Source organism: Toxorhynchites rutilus, chromosome 2, assembly GCF_029784135.1.
Source record: "Toxorhynchites rutilus septentrionalis strain SRP chromosome 2, ASM2978413v1, whole genome shotgun sequence".
In the NCBI taxonomy this organism is placed as follows: domain Eukaryota; kingdom Metazoa; phylum Arthropoda; class Insecta; order Diptera; family Culicidae; genus Toxorhynchites; species Toxorhynchites rutilus.
Genome location: NC_073745.1, coordinates 102,240,582 through 102,254,606, shown reverse-complemented (window position 1 = coordinate 102,254,606; position 14,025 = coordinate 102,240,582). Strand labels below are relative to the sequence as shown.

General features: G+C 40.0%; 1 protein-coding gene across 1 annotated transcript in view; it reads left to right on the top strand.

The window, feature by feature from the left end:
* Positions 1 to 14,025, top strand: part of LOC129765197 (coatomer subunit beta') — a 314,457-nt gene that overhangs the window by 145,265 nt on the left and 155,167 nt on the right. The window contains exon 2 of the mRNA XM_055765215.1: positions 10,128 to 10,177. The gene's annotated coding sequence lies outside the window, so the exon portion shown is untranslated. The remainder of the gene's footprint in view (positions 1 to 10,127; positions 10,178 to 14,025) is intronic.

The window sequence follows — 14,025 nt, the reverse complement described above, 5'->3', positions numbered from 1 at the left end:
TATCGAAACACCACAACATTCAACCAGGCTTTCGAGTCTCGCCCTATTCTCACATTTTAGCAACAGGGCACTCACTAAGGAGCTCTGTTTTTTACTGTCAAGCTGAAGCTCATTGTATGTTAGTATTGTGATTTTCTTGATTATTCTTCTCACGTTATTGAACTGCCTTTGGGATGGTCACCAAAGATAATCGAAGTACAAAATTTGTTGATTATCTTTGTGTGAGTACCATCATTTGACACTCATGACCTTCCATTAATGGTTGAACTACTTGTTGGCATCAGAAATCAAGTTTTCGTTTCACTTTATATGGACGAAAAACGCGGGTAAAGAGATTCGTGACAGGGGGAAGAATGAGTGTGGATTGGAGCCTGTTGAATGAAGAAAACAAATTTGTATTCATTAGTCACGTCAATTAGAATAATTGACTAGAATAATTCATCAGCCATCCTCGCTCTCAACGCTCGTCAATTCATTTTCTAGTCAAGTTAAATCATGTTGACGGCGAATGCCGAAGTAGTGCTAGTCGAAGCGAAGCGACTGAAAGGAGAGTCGATATTCATTTTTCATTTTCGACAATTTCGGGCCCTGCTACAGATATTATTTTAGAATGCATCGAAACTTTATAATGATTCTGGATGTAAAAATACAAAAGTACTTTTCACCAGATGGCATGAAAATCGACCCGGTGCCTCAACCGAACAGAATTACACCGCTGTTTGTTCTTATATTCTTCCTTTGTATCGAGCAAAACCTATGTGTGTGACATCAACATTCGGAAAGAATGTTGTCTGCTCGTTAACTGGATTGAAACTGTGATTTGAAAATGCTTAGGACCTATGTCCATAGGTTGAAAACGAGTGGAACTTGAATCTCAATATTTTCTCTCCATATTGTTCTTAGAACAAACGCTACATTTGTATTCCAAGCGAGCATTTCACGCGCCTTTTTCGCAGTAATATATAAAAATAATATCTCGCTGCACTCGCTGCACTAGTTGCGCTTTTTTGACAGCACAGTTAAGTAAGTACTGAAATGCACAGTACAAATATATTGGAGAAAAGAAATGCTTTCAAATTTCGTACATTTACACCATTTTCGTAATAGGGAATCGTAATGTACGACATATCAAATAAATATTAGACAATTTACGATTCGAACATTATGCGAATCATCAAAATCCGCTGGCGAAAAGAAATACAATCAAAGCTCTCTATACGACTATCTTTATAGCGACAAATCTCTCTATAACGACATGTCCAAAGGTCCCTTCAAAATCGCATAGAAATTCTTTTCTTCATTGCGACATTTCTCTATAAAGACTTTTCCCTATAACGACACATTATCGCTTCTATTTACTGGAACAGAACATTCTCTATTGCGACAATTTCCAATTTTACTCCACTCATAACATATGTTCACACCCAATAGATTCAAATTTTCGGATACTTACAAAAACAGAAATTTGAACCATAAAGATAGGGAAAGTTTTTTATAACAAATAAATCGAAGAATTGTACAAGAATTCTGTCCTAGAGCAAAAGAATAAAATTGCATTAAATTTGCAATAAATTTAAAAATGAATGTATTGTTTGGGCAATTGTTATATGAATAAAGCTTTTGATCTAATTCAGGCAATAACTTGAAGTATCGTTTGTTTCACTTCGGAAACATTCACTGCCCAAAATGAGTTCAAATACACGAAAATCTTCAACGCTAAAAATAAATTGGACATAGATAAATGGTTGATTCGTTCGATAACTCGCAAGTAGATCGGATAGGTTTTCGAAACGATCCAACAAAGGTGTTTTTTTCCACAGCGAATCAGACTGTGTTTTTTTTCATCGGTTGCGCTTGCGAGTAGAGCGAAGCTCAAAGTGGTGCGCGACCGAGACGCAGAGGATACAATTCAGACAGATTTATCACACACGCCACACAGCAGCGGCAAGTATAAGTTTATTTTTCTTTTGTCCTCCTATCATTCCTTCTACCATCTGTGCTCGATTTACACCATTGTTCATCTGTGTGTTTACCAAATCGGCAAACGTTGGCATTAGGGGTGTCTATTTTTTCTTGGTTACATTACCGTTGAAATTTTATTGGACCTTTTTTCATTTTAGAATTTTATATAAATAAAATAAATTAATATAAATATTATCCGCAGCATAACCTTATAATATATTTTTTTTTACTTATTCATTTTGATAATTATTATATTCTGTTCATATCGAACAGTTGGCCGATTTTTCTAATATGGCTGAGGGCGGAAAGGACCCCCCGTTGACGCAATTGAATATTTCTGATACCGAACCTCCTCCTGAAGAGCAGGAGGATGAAGCAGAAATTGAGGTAGAAAATTCTGTTTACGAAGTTGATAGTTCCGAAGATGAGGAAATCGACGAGAAACAGGATTTTCGTCCTAAAGAATACCCTGAAGGCTCCAAAGGCCCATTCATTGTGTACTTTAGACGAAAATCCAAACCTCTCAATGTCATTCGTATCTCGAAGGAACTAACTCAACATTTTTCTGACGTTACCGAAATTACACGGATGGGGCCAGACAAACTACGAGTTGTCGTCTCAAGCAGGACCCAAGCGAACAAAATAACGCGCTGCGACCTCTTTGCGATTGAGTATCGTGTATACGTACCCTGTTGCAACGTCGAAATAGACGGCGTAATAACCGAAAAGGGTTTGACCCGAAAAGAGATAATCGATGGTGTCGGTCGCTTCAAGAACTCCACACTAAAAACTGTGAAGATTCTTGCATGCGATCGACTGAAATCTGTGTCACATAAAAATGACAAAAGAATTCTCAATCGGACAAACTCTTTTCGTGTGACTTTTGAGGGTTCCGCCCTTCCAAATTACGTTGCAATAGGGGCACTTCGTTTACCTGTTCGATTGTTTGTACCCCGGGTAATGAAATGCAACAAATGTATGCAACTCGGTCACACGGCCGCCTATTGTTGCAATAAAAAACGTTGCGCAGATTGTGGAGAGAGCCATGATGAGAATCCTTGCGCGAAAGAGCACAAGTGTCTTCATTGCGGCGGGACTCCTCATGATCTTATTCAATGCCCGGTGTACAAACAACGAGGGGAAAAACTCAAGCGTTCCTTAAAGGAACGTTCCAAGCGGACTTTTGCAGAAATGCTTAAGAGTTCCGTGCCAACGACACAGGACAATCCCTACTCCATTCTGCAGAACGACGAGCCTGTTGCTGACGCTCCCAATGCCGGATGTTCCGGTACATCGCAGGGTGCCATCAGGAAAAGAAAAATTACTTCTTTTCCATCACTCCCCAGAAAGAATACCGAAACTTCCCAAGTTGGAATGAAGCCTCGAACTGAACGTGCTGAGAATAGGCCGAAGCAAGTACCTCCCGGTTTACGTGGTCATGCTACCAACCAGGGGTCCTCAGCACTTCCCGGAACAACAACGAACACGTCTGTTCCATTTTCGCGGTCGAAGCAACAGCCACTACCTGGCCTGCTTGCGCTTTCAGACCTTGTGGATAACATTTTAAATGCTTTAAATATAAATGATCCTCTTAAAAGCATAGTATTATGTTTGCTTCCGGTTGTGAGAACATTTTTGAAAGAAAAATGTGGTTTTTTAGCAGCGTTCATTTCCCTCGATGCCTGATTCAGCGCAAGAGGTCAAGGATTTGACCACTGTCATACAGTGGAATTGCAGAAGCATCATCCCTAAACTAGATCAATTTAAATTTTTAGTTCACAGTTCTAACTGTGATGTATTTTCTCTCTGTGAAACATGGCTTTGTTCAGCCGACGAGCTGAATTTTCACGATTTCAACATTATTCGCCTAGATCGTAACGACTCGTTTGGTGGCGTACTATTGGGGATCAAAAAACGTCACTCCTTCTATAGAGTCACTATCCCATCGATTACAGGCATTGAAGTTGTCGCTTGCCAGATACAAATCAATGGCAAAGAACTCTGCATTGCTTCGATATATATTCCTCCCAGGACTACTGTAGGCCGCCATCAGTTCTTTGATATTATCGAGGCATTGCCGGAGCCGCGGTTAATCTTAGGTGACTTCAACTCCCATGGAACAGCATGGGGGTCACTCTACGATGACAACCGTGCCACGTTGATTTATGATCTGTGCGACAACTTCAACATGACAGTTTTAAATACTGGGGAAGCAACTAGGATAGCCAACCCTCCTGCACGGGCAAGCATGCTAGACATATCTCTCTGCTCTTCTTCATTATCCCTGGATTGCACATGGAAGGTAATCCAAGATCCCCACGGTAGTGATCACCTACCAATAATTTTATCGATCGCCAATGAATCAAAATCTAGTGAGTCAGTCGATATTGCGTATGACCTCACGAAGAATATTGACTGGAGAAAATTTGCAGAATTAATATCTGAAGCAATCATTTCGATGCATGAACTTCCTCCCCTTGAAGAGTATAATTTTATATCAAGTTTGATTTACGATAGCGCACTTCAAGCTCAAAAGAAACGTGTACCGGCTACCACTTTCCGACGTCGTCCTCCATCACTTTGGTGGGACAAGGAGTGTTCAAAGGTCTACCTTGAAAAATCATCCGCTTTCAAAAAATTCAGGAAAACTGGATCAGTGGAATGGTTTCGAAAGTACCAAGCTCTAGAAGCCAAACTAAAAGGTCTGATTAAAGCAAAAAAGCGTGGATATTGGCGGAAATTCGTCAATGGTTTGTCAAGGGAGACCGCTATGAGTACTCTTTGGAATACGGCTAGGAGAATGCGTGGCTGGAACCATACCAATGAAAGTGAGGAATACTCTGACCGTTGGATTTTCAAATTTGCAAGGAAGGTTTGTCCCGATTCTGTTCCTGCACAAAGCGTCGTACGCGATATTCCGCTCCAATGCGATTATGAGAATTTTTCGATGGTAGAATTCTCAATTGCCCTCCTCTCATGTAACAATTCAGCTCCGGGGTCGGACAAGATTAAATTCAACTTGTTGAAGAATCTTCCCGACTTGGCAAAACAGCGTTTGCTGAACTTGTTCAACAAGTTTCTGGAGCTGAATATTGTCCCGCATGACTGGAGACAAGTGAGAGTGATAGCCATACGGAAACCCAACAAGCCGGCTTGCGATCACAACTCGTATAGGCCGATGGCAATGTTATCCTGTATTCGCAAATTGTTAGAGAAAATGATTCTACTTCGTTTGGACAAGTGGGTTGAAGCGAACAATTTGCTGTCAAATACGCAGTTTGGCTTCCGCCGAGGTAAGGGGACGAATGATTGTCTCGCGCTGCTATCTTCTGAAATCCAAATCGCATTTGCTCGCAAAGAACAAATGACTTCCGTTTTTCTCGATATCAAAGGGGCATTTGATTCAGTTTCCATGGAAATTCTCTCAGAGAAGCTTCATAATCGTGGACTTTCACCAATTCTGAATAATTTCCTGTACAATTTACTGTCAGAAAAGCACATGTTTTTCAATCATGGCAGCTTGAAATCTTCTCGATACAGTTTTATGGGCCTACCGCAAGGCTCCTGCCTAAGCCCCCTCTTGTACAGTTTTTACGTCAATGATATGGATGATTGTCTCACTAGAGACTGCACGCTGAGACAACTTGCAGACGATGGAGTTATTTCCATCATGGGTACTAATCCCGTCGCTCTGCAAAAGTCGTTGCAAGATACCCTGAACAATCTGTTCACGTGGGCCCTCAAGCTGGGTATCGAATTCTCTACGGAGAAAACTGAAATGGTCGTTTTTTCTAGGAAGCACGAACCCGCCCAATTCCAGCTTTACCTATCCGGCAAAACGATCCAACACTCTATGTTTTTCAAATACCTGGGTGTATATTTTGATTCTAAATGTACCTGGGGGAGACACATTGCGTATTTGAAACAGAAATGCCAGCAAAGAATCAATTTTCTCCAAACAATAACCGGAACATGGTGGGGCGCCCATCCAGGAGACCTCATTCAGTTGTACAAAACAACGATATTGTCAGTGTTAGAATATGGCAGTTTTTGCTTCCGATCAGCTGCCAGGATTCATATTCTCAAGCTGGAGAGGATACAATATCGTTGCTTGCGTATAGCCATGGGGTGTTTGCATTCGACACATACGATGAGTCTCGAAGTTTTGGCAGGAGTACCCCCGCTTACTCTTCGGTTCACAGAATTATCCTACAGATTTCTCATCCGTTGCAAGATCATGAATCCATTGGTGATTGATAACTTCGAAAATCTACTCCAACTGACTCCTCAGTCAAGTTTTATGTCTTTATACCATGAGTACCTTACCCACGACGTGCACCCTTCACCAGGCATCTCCAACCAAGTTTGCTTCCCATACTTTTGCAATTCCTCTGTCATTTTTGATCTGTGCATGCGACAAAAAATCCATGGAATACCAGATCACCTACGCTCCAATGTTATTCCGTCGATATTTTCGGAAAAATATGGGAAAGTTGGATCTGATAAAATGTTCTTTACTGACGGTTCATACATAAACGGGTCCACTGGCTTCGGCATCTTCAATGAAAATTCCAGTGCCTCTTTCAAACTCAAAGATCCTTGTTCCGTGTATGTCGCAGAAATGGGTGCGATATACTATGCTCTAGGGATCATTGAAACACTGCCCATCGACCATTATTTTATTTTTTCAGACAGTCTCAGCTCAATAGAGGCAATCCGCTCAATGAAGGTTGATAAACGCTCATCTTATTTCCTAACAAGAATAAGACATCTATTGAGTGTTTTGGTCGAAAAATTATTCAAGATTACCTTAGCATGGGTTCCCTCTCATTGCTCGATTCCGAGGAATGAGAAAGCGGACTCGCTAGCTAAGGTGGGCGCTTCAGAAGGCACACTTTTTGAAAGGCAAATTGCCTATAATGAATTTTTTCACATTCCTCGTCAGGACACACTCGTTAGTTGGCAGCGCATGTGGAGTGAAGATGAGTTCGGTCGTTGGTTACACACGATTATCCCTAAGGTCTCGACGAGTGCATGGTTCAAGGGATTGAATGTAGGTCGTGATTTCATTCGCGTGATATCTCGGCTTATGTCCAATCACTACAACCTAAACGCGCATCTCTATCGCATTGGGCTCGCAGCAAACAATCTTTGTGATTGTGGCGATGGCTACCACGACATCGAGCATGTTGTCTGGTCGTGTATCCGGTTCCATGCTGCTCGCTCTAAGCTCTCTAGAGCACTGAGAGCACAAGGCAGAAAATCGGATATCCCCGTCCGGGATATCTTAGGTAGCCGGGATCCTGATCTTCTGCTTCATCTATACCTGTTCCTCAGAAACGCCGATGTCAACGTTTAATGATGTTTCCTTCGTTGTGTCCCCGTTTCATATCCCTCCTATCCGATCGATAAACTTTTACATAGTCGCGGCAATACATACACACACTCTTTACAGATGCACGGGCCGAAGGTTGTGCAGTCCACTGATCATTCAACAAGAGCCAAAGGTTGTACCGCTCATGACAACTCTACACGAACTGATGATTGCGCCGGCTAGTGACCATTCTATCCTGGATTCCTCGAGTCGAGAAAGACGCACCACGCTAGATATGGGGTACAGACTAGGGAGCGTTGCTGATTAATGGTCAGCTGCATCCCAATAGGAAGTAGCCCGTGTCGGGCACACGTATAGAGCATCGAAGACTGCAACATACCAATTATGAGAACACTTGTAATACTAACCTCGAGCCAACCGCGAGTAATCGGTTACATATTACTAACATAGTTGTAAGACAAAAATTGTCAAAATATTGGACTCCCGGCCCCGTCAGGCTAACGCCACATGTGCCTTAATAAACAAATATATTTTGGAAAAAAAAAAATAAAATAGTTCAAAGGGTCGAAATAGGTACTAAAAAGACAACATTGTCTAATGAATTCAATGTGCTGCCTAATGCGAATTCATTCATCATCAAAAATATAGACTAGAGTCGGGAAAAGGGTAAGAATATCGGCTTCAATGATGTTCAATTGGTATATTTTGTCTGGCGATGAGACAAATAAAATCAATCATTTATTAAATCAGGGCCTGACGCCAATAATGAAACTATAAACCCACCCTCTCAAAACCAGCAAACAGATGCTTTCCAGATTATCTATGCTGGTTTAAAAATAAAAACAATTAACAATTTACTATTTTTTCTGTCTAAAAAAAAAAAATATCGGACGAAGGAACTGAATTTTATATCCATTTTTTTAATGTTTTTTGTTTCAAGATGGTTAGACAGCAATTGTTTTTGTTTTTAATATAATTTGATTGTTTTGCGTGAGCTTGGACGTTTCACTCCTTATAGCGACATCTAAGCTCTCTATAACGACAAACTTTTATAGTGACAATTCTCTATAACGACGGTCCCTCGCGATGTCGCTACAGAGAGCTTTCACTGTAGTTATTAACGTCAAAACTATTACATAAAAACGTGACCTGTTTTCCGATTTGGTGCCCTTGTTGAAATACGTAGTTGTTCATCAAAACATCATCTAGCGAAACTGGATTCCAAGTTTTCACCGTATAAATTTACGGTGATCAAAAACTGCACCGCTTTTTACCTATACTTCAGTTCAAAATCGATTTGTTGCGTTTCAACACTCAACGCACCTCATTATTCTGACATTCTTTGGTTGTATCCTTTTTCTTACGATGCATTGTGGCTATGAAAGAAAAAGCATTAGTTGGGTATATCCAGTTTCTGTTCAGGTAGGTTATTGATTGACTATGTGTGTGAGTGTGCGGTATTTCTTCCAATCCATTCTATTTCCATGGAACATAGGGTGTACATTTATTCTGCAAACACTGTCTACTCATTAAAAGGTATCAACAATCTATTCATCTGCTCGGGTAAAGGTGAGAAATCTAGTTTTGTTTGTAGGTTGTATGTTTCACTTTAAGACGTAGAAACGATATGGAAATGGTGAAACTTGAGTCTCTCGATGTGATGGTGACGTCAATGTTGATGGTCGAGATATTTGAAATAAATGGATCAGAAACATCATAGAACAAACTTGGACAACAAAATAACATCACAGAAACTACAAATGCACTGACTGAACTAAACGGCAGAAGCATATTTTTATACACTTTACCAGTGAATTCAATGTATATAGGGACAATTAAAAAATTGCAGAGAAATACAGAGAACAAACACTGCAACAAATAAACGGTCACTTTGGAAAAAGTAAATGTTGCAATGTAAGCTCCACTCAACAGCTATAACAAGCGATCGTGCTCCGGACTAAAAATCCTACAATTTTTGGGTTATTTTTCAGTTATTTCACAGAATCAAGCTAAGAATGTGGAGAATTGAATATTGGGTTGTCGAAAAGTGTCTGAAAGTTTGGAAAAAGTCAATATATCACATCTAACCAGAAAAATATTGCTCCCACCAAAGAGAAAAATATTTCTCTCGCACAATGCTAGCAGTACACTTTTTGATAAGCACACACACACACATGATTCGTTAAATGTACAGATGCATATTGTACCGTCGTTATCGAATCATTTGATCGACATTTGAAAGAGAGCGAGGGAACGAAAAAATTAGACCAGTAGATAATCGCTATCGGATGCTGACGCTAATGGGTACGAGGGGAAAACGATGAAAAGTGGCCACGTGGCGGAACAATTGCTATTAAATTCACAAATTTTTCATCGGTGTCGGAGTTGAAAATGTGCGCTGATCGCCATGGATTTCTATCGCATTACGGCACTTTCTGGGATCTGAAGATATGGAAGGTATTTCCCTCCAAGGGTGAGAGCAATAATGATAGATTTTTGAAACATAAACATGTTGCAAATTGAAATATTCATAATGTTGAACATTTTCAACATTTGAAAATGTTTAATATGCTTCGAGATGTTATCAAGCCTCTGGTATCTGGCCACTGGTGTGATTTTCCGCTTCCTGTAAATACCGATATTTTCTACTTTTCTATATTCTCAATTGACAAACATTACCATTTTTTAGCAATTTTTCAATTTCAATGAACCATAGTATGAAAACAGTTTCAGAAGAAAACTTAAGAATTCCAACCGATTGTAACTTAATTTTGGAATACGAGATTTTAGTAACATACAATGAATGCAAGAGATCTTTTTATTTTTTCAGATTTCAATGAACTATGGAAGTGTGGCTGCCACCGATTAAAACTTGAACAGGTAATTGAACCTTATGTAAATTTACTTTAACTCCCTAGCCACATTCCCACCACTGATTGCCAAACAAAAACGACAACAAAAATGTTCCTCCAACTGACAATTGATATTTTCCTCCTAATTACATCCCTCTTTGCATACATCGCGGTAAATCGTGTTTGGCAGAGCCGAAATCGATAACTGTCAAACGGTGTGACGAGGGGAGTCATCTCACCTTTCCTTTCCTCGGAAAGGAATTACAAATTGAAAAACAGATTGAGGCAGACACTTTGTGGAATTGTTTTCCTTCTATTAAACCCATCGGGGTTTCTTTGCTGGGAAAAGAAGTGTGCATCAAGTGTCGATCGAATTTGAATGCTCAAATGGCGCATGATGGTGTCGGGATTGACAACGACGTTTATTGCAATCTTCGACATCGATTATGGTGGTCACGCACAATACAACAGTTATCAGAAGCAATGCTCTGACTATTCGAAACATTAATGAGGAAATGATCCACCGCATCTACACACCAAACAGGTTATCCCATCTCGTCACGTCCGGGCTGACAACGAGTGGCCGAAGGATTTGCGGTTTGGCATTGAAACGAGGGAATGTCAAATGCCGATGGAAGAATAAACCGAATTATTCATTAGGGGACACCGTCTCAGGATACCATTATCGTGCATCATGGACAGGGGTGATTCGGCGTCAGATATGGAATGATAAAAATAATAATGAATGGTGACACCGAAATCTTGACAACACTGATGATCTTGTTTAATTAAAACTTGTCAGTAATTCCAGTTGTACGTACAATGGAGAAGTAGCTGTAACCTTTCACTTTTCCAGGGAAAGTTATGTTTGTCAGAGCACCTATAATCGTAATATTCAAATTCAGAACATATTTCAGCGAAATTTACTCCCAACCGTCACAGTCTGTTTGAAGCGGTGCTAAATTTTGCCATCGGATGGCCCGGCAGTCAGGCAAACAGCACAAAATCGCAGTAAAATGAAACGACAAATCTCATAAACATATAACACCAAACAACAAGCACGAGAACAAACAACAAACAAATAACTCTACCGTTTGCGTGCCGAGGAATTGGGCCGAAGCAAAGTGGGGTTGGGGCGCAATCCCTTTTTCCTCCCATTTTCACCGACAGTTTGTCCAAAAAAGGGTTTTCATTGCAATGCAAAACTTTTCAGCTCCATGGAGGAGGTGGGGGTTAAAAATAAACTGTATCCTCAAAAAGCGAGCCATATAATAATAAATTTATTCCTTTTTATGCGCGCTCCCATTCAGTAACAATCTAACACAAAATCTTTACCATTTTCTCGACACTGGAACCGTCGCCATCATCATCAACATCATCGTCGTCATCATCAGCAGCAGCATCATCATCGCTATCATCTCCAGCGCCATTGCTCTGGCTTATGAAGAGCTTTTCGCCTTTGTCGGCATCCTCCCGCCGTTCCTCATCGCTGCACACACACTCTTCACGCTTTCCTGGAGAGGCGTGGTCAAACAAGCAAAACCAAACCCATTTACATACACACTACACTACACAAACAAAACATCAACAGCAACAACGTCAACATTTTTCTGCCACCCAGCCCCTCGAGTCACCTGTTACCTGTTCCATCATATCTATCCACCTTTGGCACGATGGGGCGTCCATCATATGTTTACGTTAGCTTGTTGTAACGCTGATCGGCGGCTGGCGTCAATCACATGCCGGTTCCGTCATTCCGGCAGGGAAATGAGCCAGGTATCGATGGAATCATGAGATGTTGACAAGACATAAGAGAAAAAAAACAACAATAATTTATTTGCCACAATGACATACTTGTCTTCTCGTACATCAACAGTGTTAGCAGAAACTTGATACGATACCCATTTCCACTATCATCAGTTGTTGTTGAGTTACGAACTCCAACGATGCTGAGACTGTTTTCTCATGTTTGTTTTTGTTACCATACAACCAAGCACGCCTAATTGCTTCATCAATCTATACGTCAAACTTAACCTAACGTAATGTCCACGATTGTACATAGTGAGGGGGTGGGGGTACAGATAATATCCACGTAGACACGTAAAACAAATTTGTTTAAAAGTACATTCAGATCTATTTTCAAAAATAAATTAAATTTGTTCTGCGTTTTCAAGAATGTTCAAACTTTCCGCCCATTTTGAGTACCGTCAAAATTGGTGAAAATGGGTCAAAAAAGTTACAACCGTGGCCAAGTGGTTAGCGTCTCACATTATCATGCCGGGTGTTCGGGTTCGATTCCCGTTCTGGCCGGGGGATTTTTCGTCAGAGAAATTTTCTCCGACTTGCACTGTGGTCACGTGTATTCTAGAGCTTGTCCCTCGGAATACATTCAAGGCGTGTTATTTGGCTTAAGAAATTTCAACTGAGTATTAATAAATGACGCTAGTTAATGCATCCATTGGGACGGCAAAAGTTCCACAGGGAACGTTAACGCCATTCAAGAAGAAGGGTAAAAAAAGTTAGTTTTCGAACTTTTTGTTGAATAACTATTGTAAATTGAAGTAAAACACAATTCTGATTACGTAGAAATGTTCTCTAATGATGAACACTCGTAAGTGTTGAAGGAATTGTTGAATAATATTAATTTTTCACTGAACTACGATTGAATGAAAGTTGACCCCATCTCACCCCTTAGAGGGGGTGACAATGGGTCAAAGTAGTGAATATTTCTTTCTATTAAGAATTATGTTTAGAAATCAATTTCTCAATAATTTCAAGATAATTTGACAACATATAAGTGTCTTGAATGATTATTTAAGTTACGAAAATAGTGTCAATCCACCTACACACTGTCCAACTTCTATAAGACCACCCTGATTCTATTTCGTTGCAACACAAACAGTTAGAGTTTCAACAAGATACATTCATACATTGTTGATTGCTTACAATAATATTTATTGAAGGTCAATTTAGTTCTAAAGAGTTGTTCGTTTATTTATTGTGCTTAAATATGATAATTTCAGCTGTCAAGTTTCTATAACACCATTTCAAAATTCATAAGTATCAATTAAATGAAAAATTTAAAACTATCGGCTGATTTACATGTCAATAATGGGCAACCTTGCCATTTCAGCTAAAAACACGGAAAATTTGTGTTGGAATACTATTTACCAAATGCTGCCGAATGATTTTCTTTGATTTTTTTTATGTGGAAGCTATTTTGAGCTTTCCGGTTGCACAGAATCCCGCCCAAACCATGCACGAGCCTTCATCAAAATTTATAGTCGAAAAATACTGTTTCTTCTGCCGTAAATCACGCCAGCACCCGTTGAAACCGTCAGAACCATTCTAATTGAACATTTTTTCGTCAGTCAAGATAACCTATACATTGAAGAACTTTTCGTTATGGTATATAGCAAAATGTATTCTTTTGGAAACATTCTTTGTCACAACATACCATGTCCCACTGTCGGTTCATGTGAGCTTTGGCAAAACTCAGACATCTTCCGTTGTGAGATGGTGTAAGATGATGAGCTTCAACCTTTGAAACCGTCTTTATGTGAGGATTTTTTACCAATACTTGTCGAATTGCCACCCGAGTAACATTTGAATTGAAATATTGCTTTATTTGCAAAAGCGATTTTAAGGCTATTCTCCGCTTATCCTGGTCAGAGACCTTCGATTTACGTGGAGCTCTCTCCTTCTTACCGTATCCTTGAGGATTCGTCAAATAATTGAGCACTACTTGATGGGATCGTCCAATCCGACGAGAAATTTCTCTGTTACCAACGTTTTCTTGGTGAAATGCATCGATTTGTCTTTCTTTTCTCATTTCCCTTTCGGTATTTTCCAGATTTATTGATCAAAACAACTAAA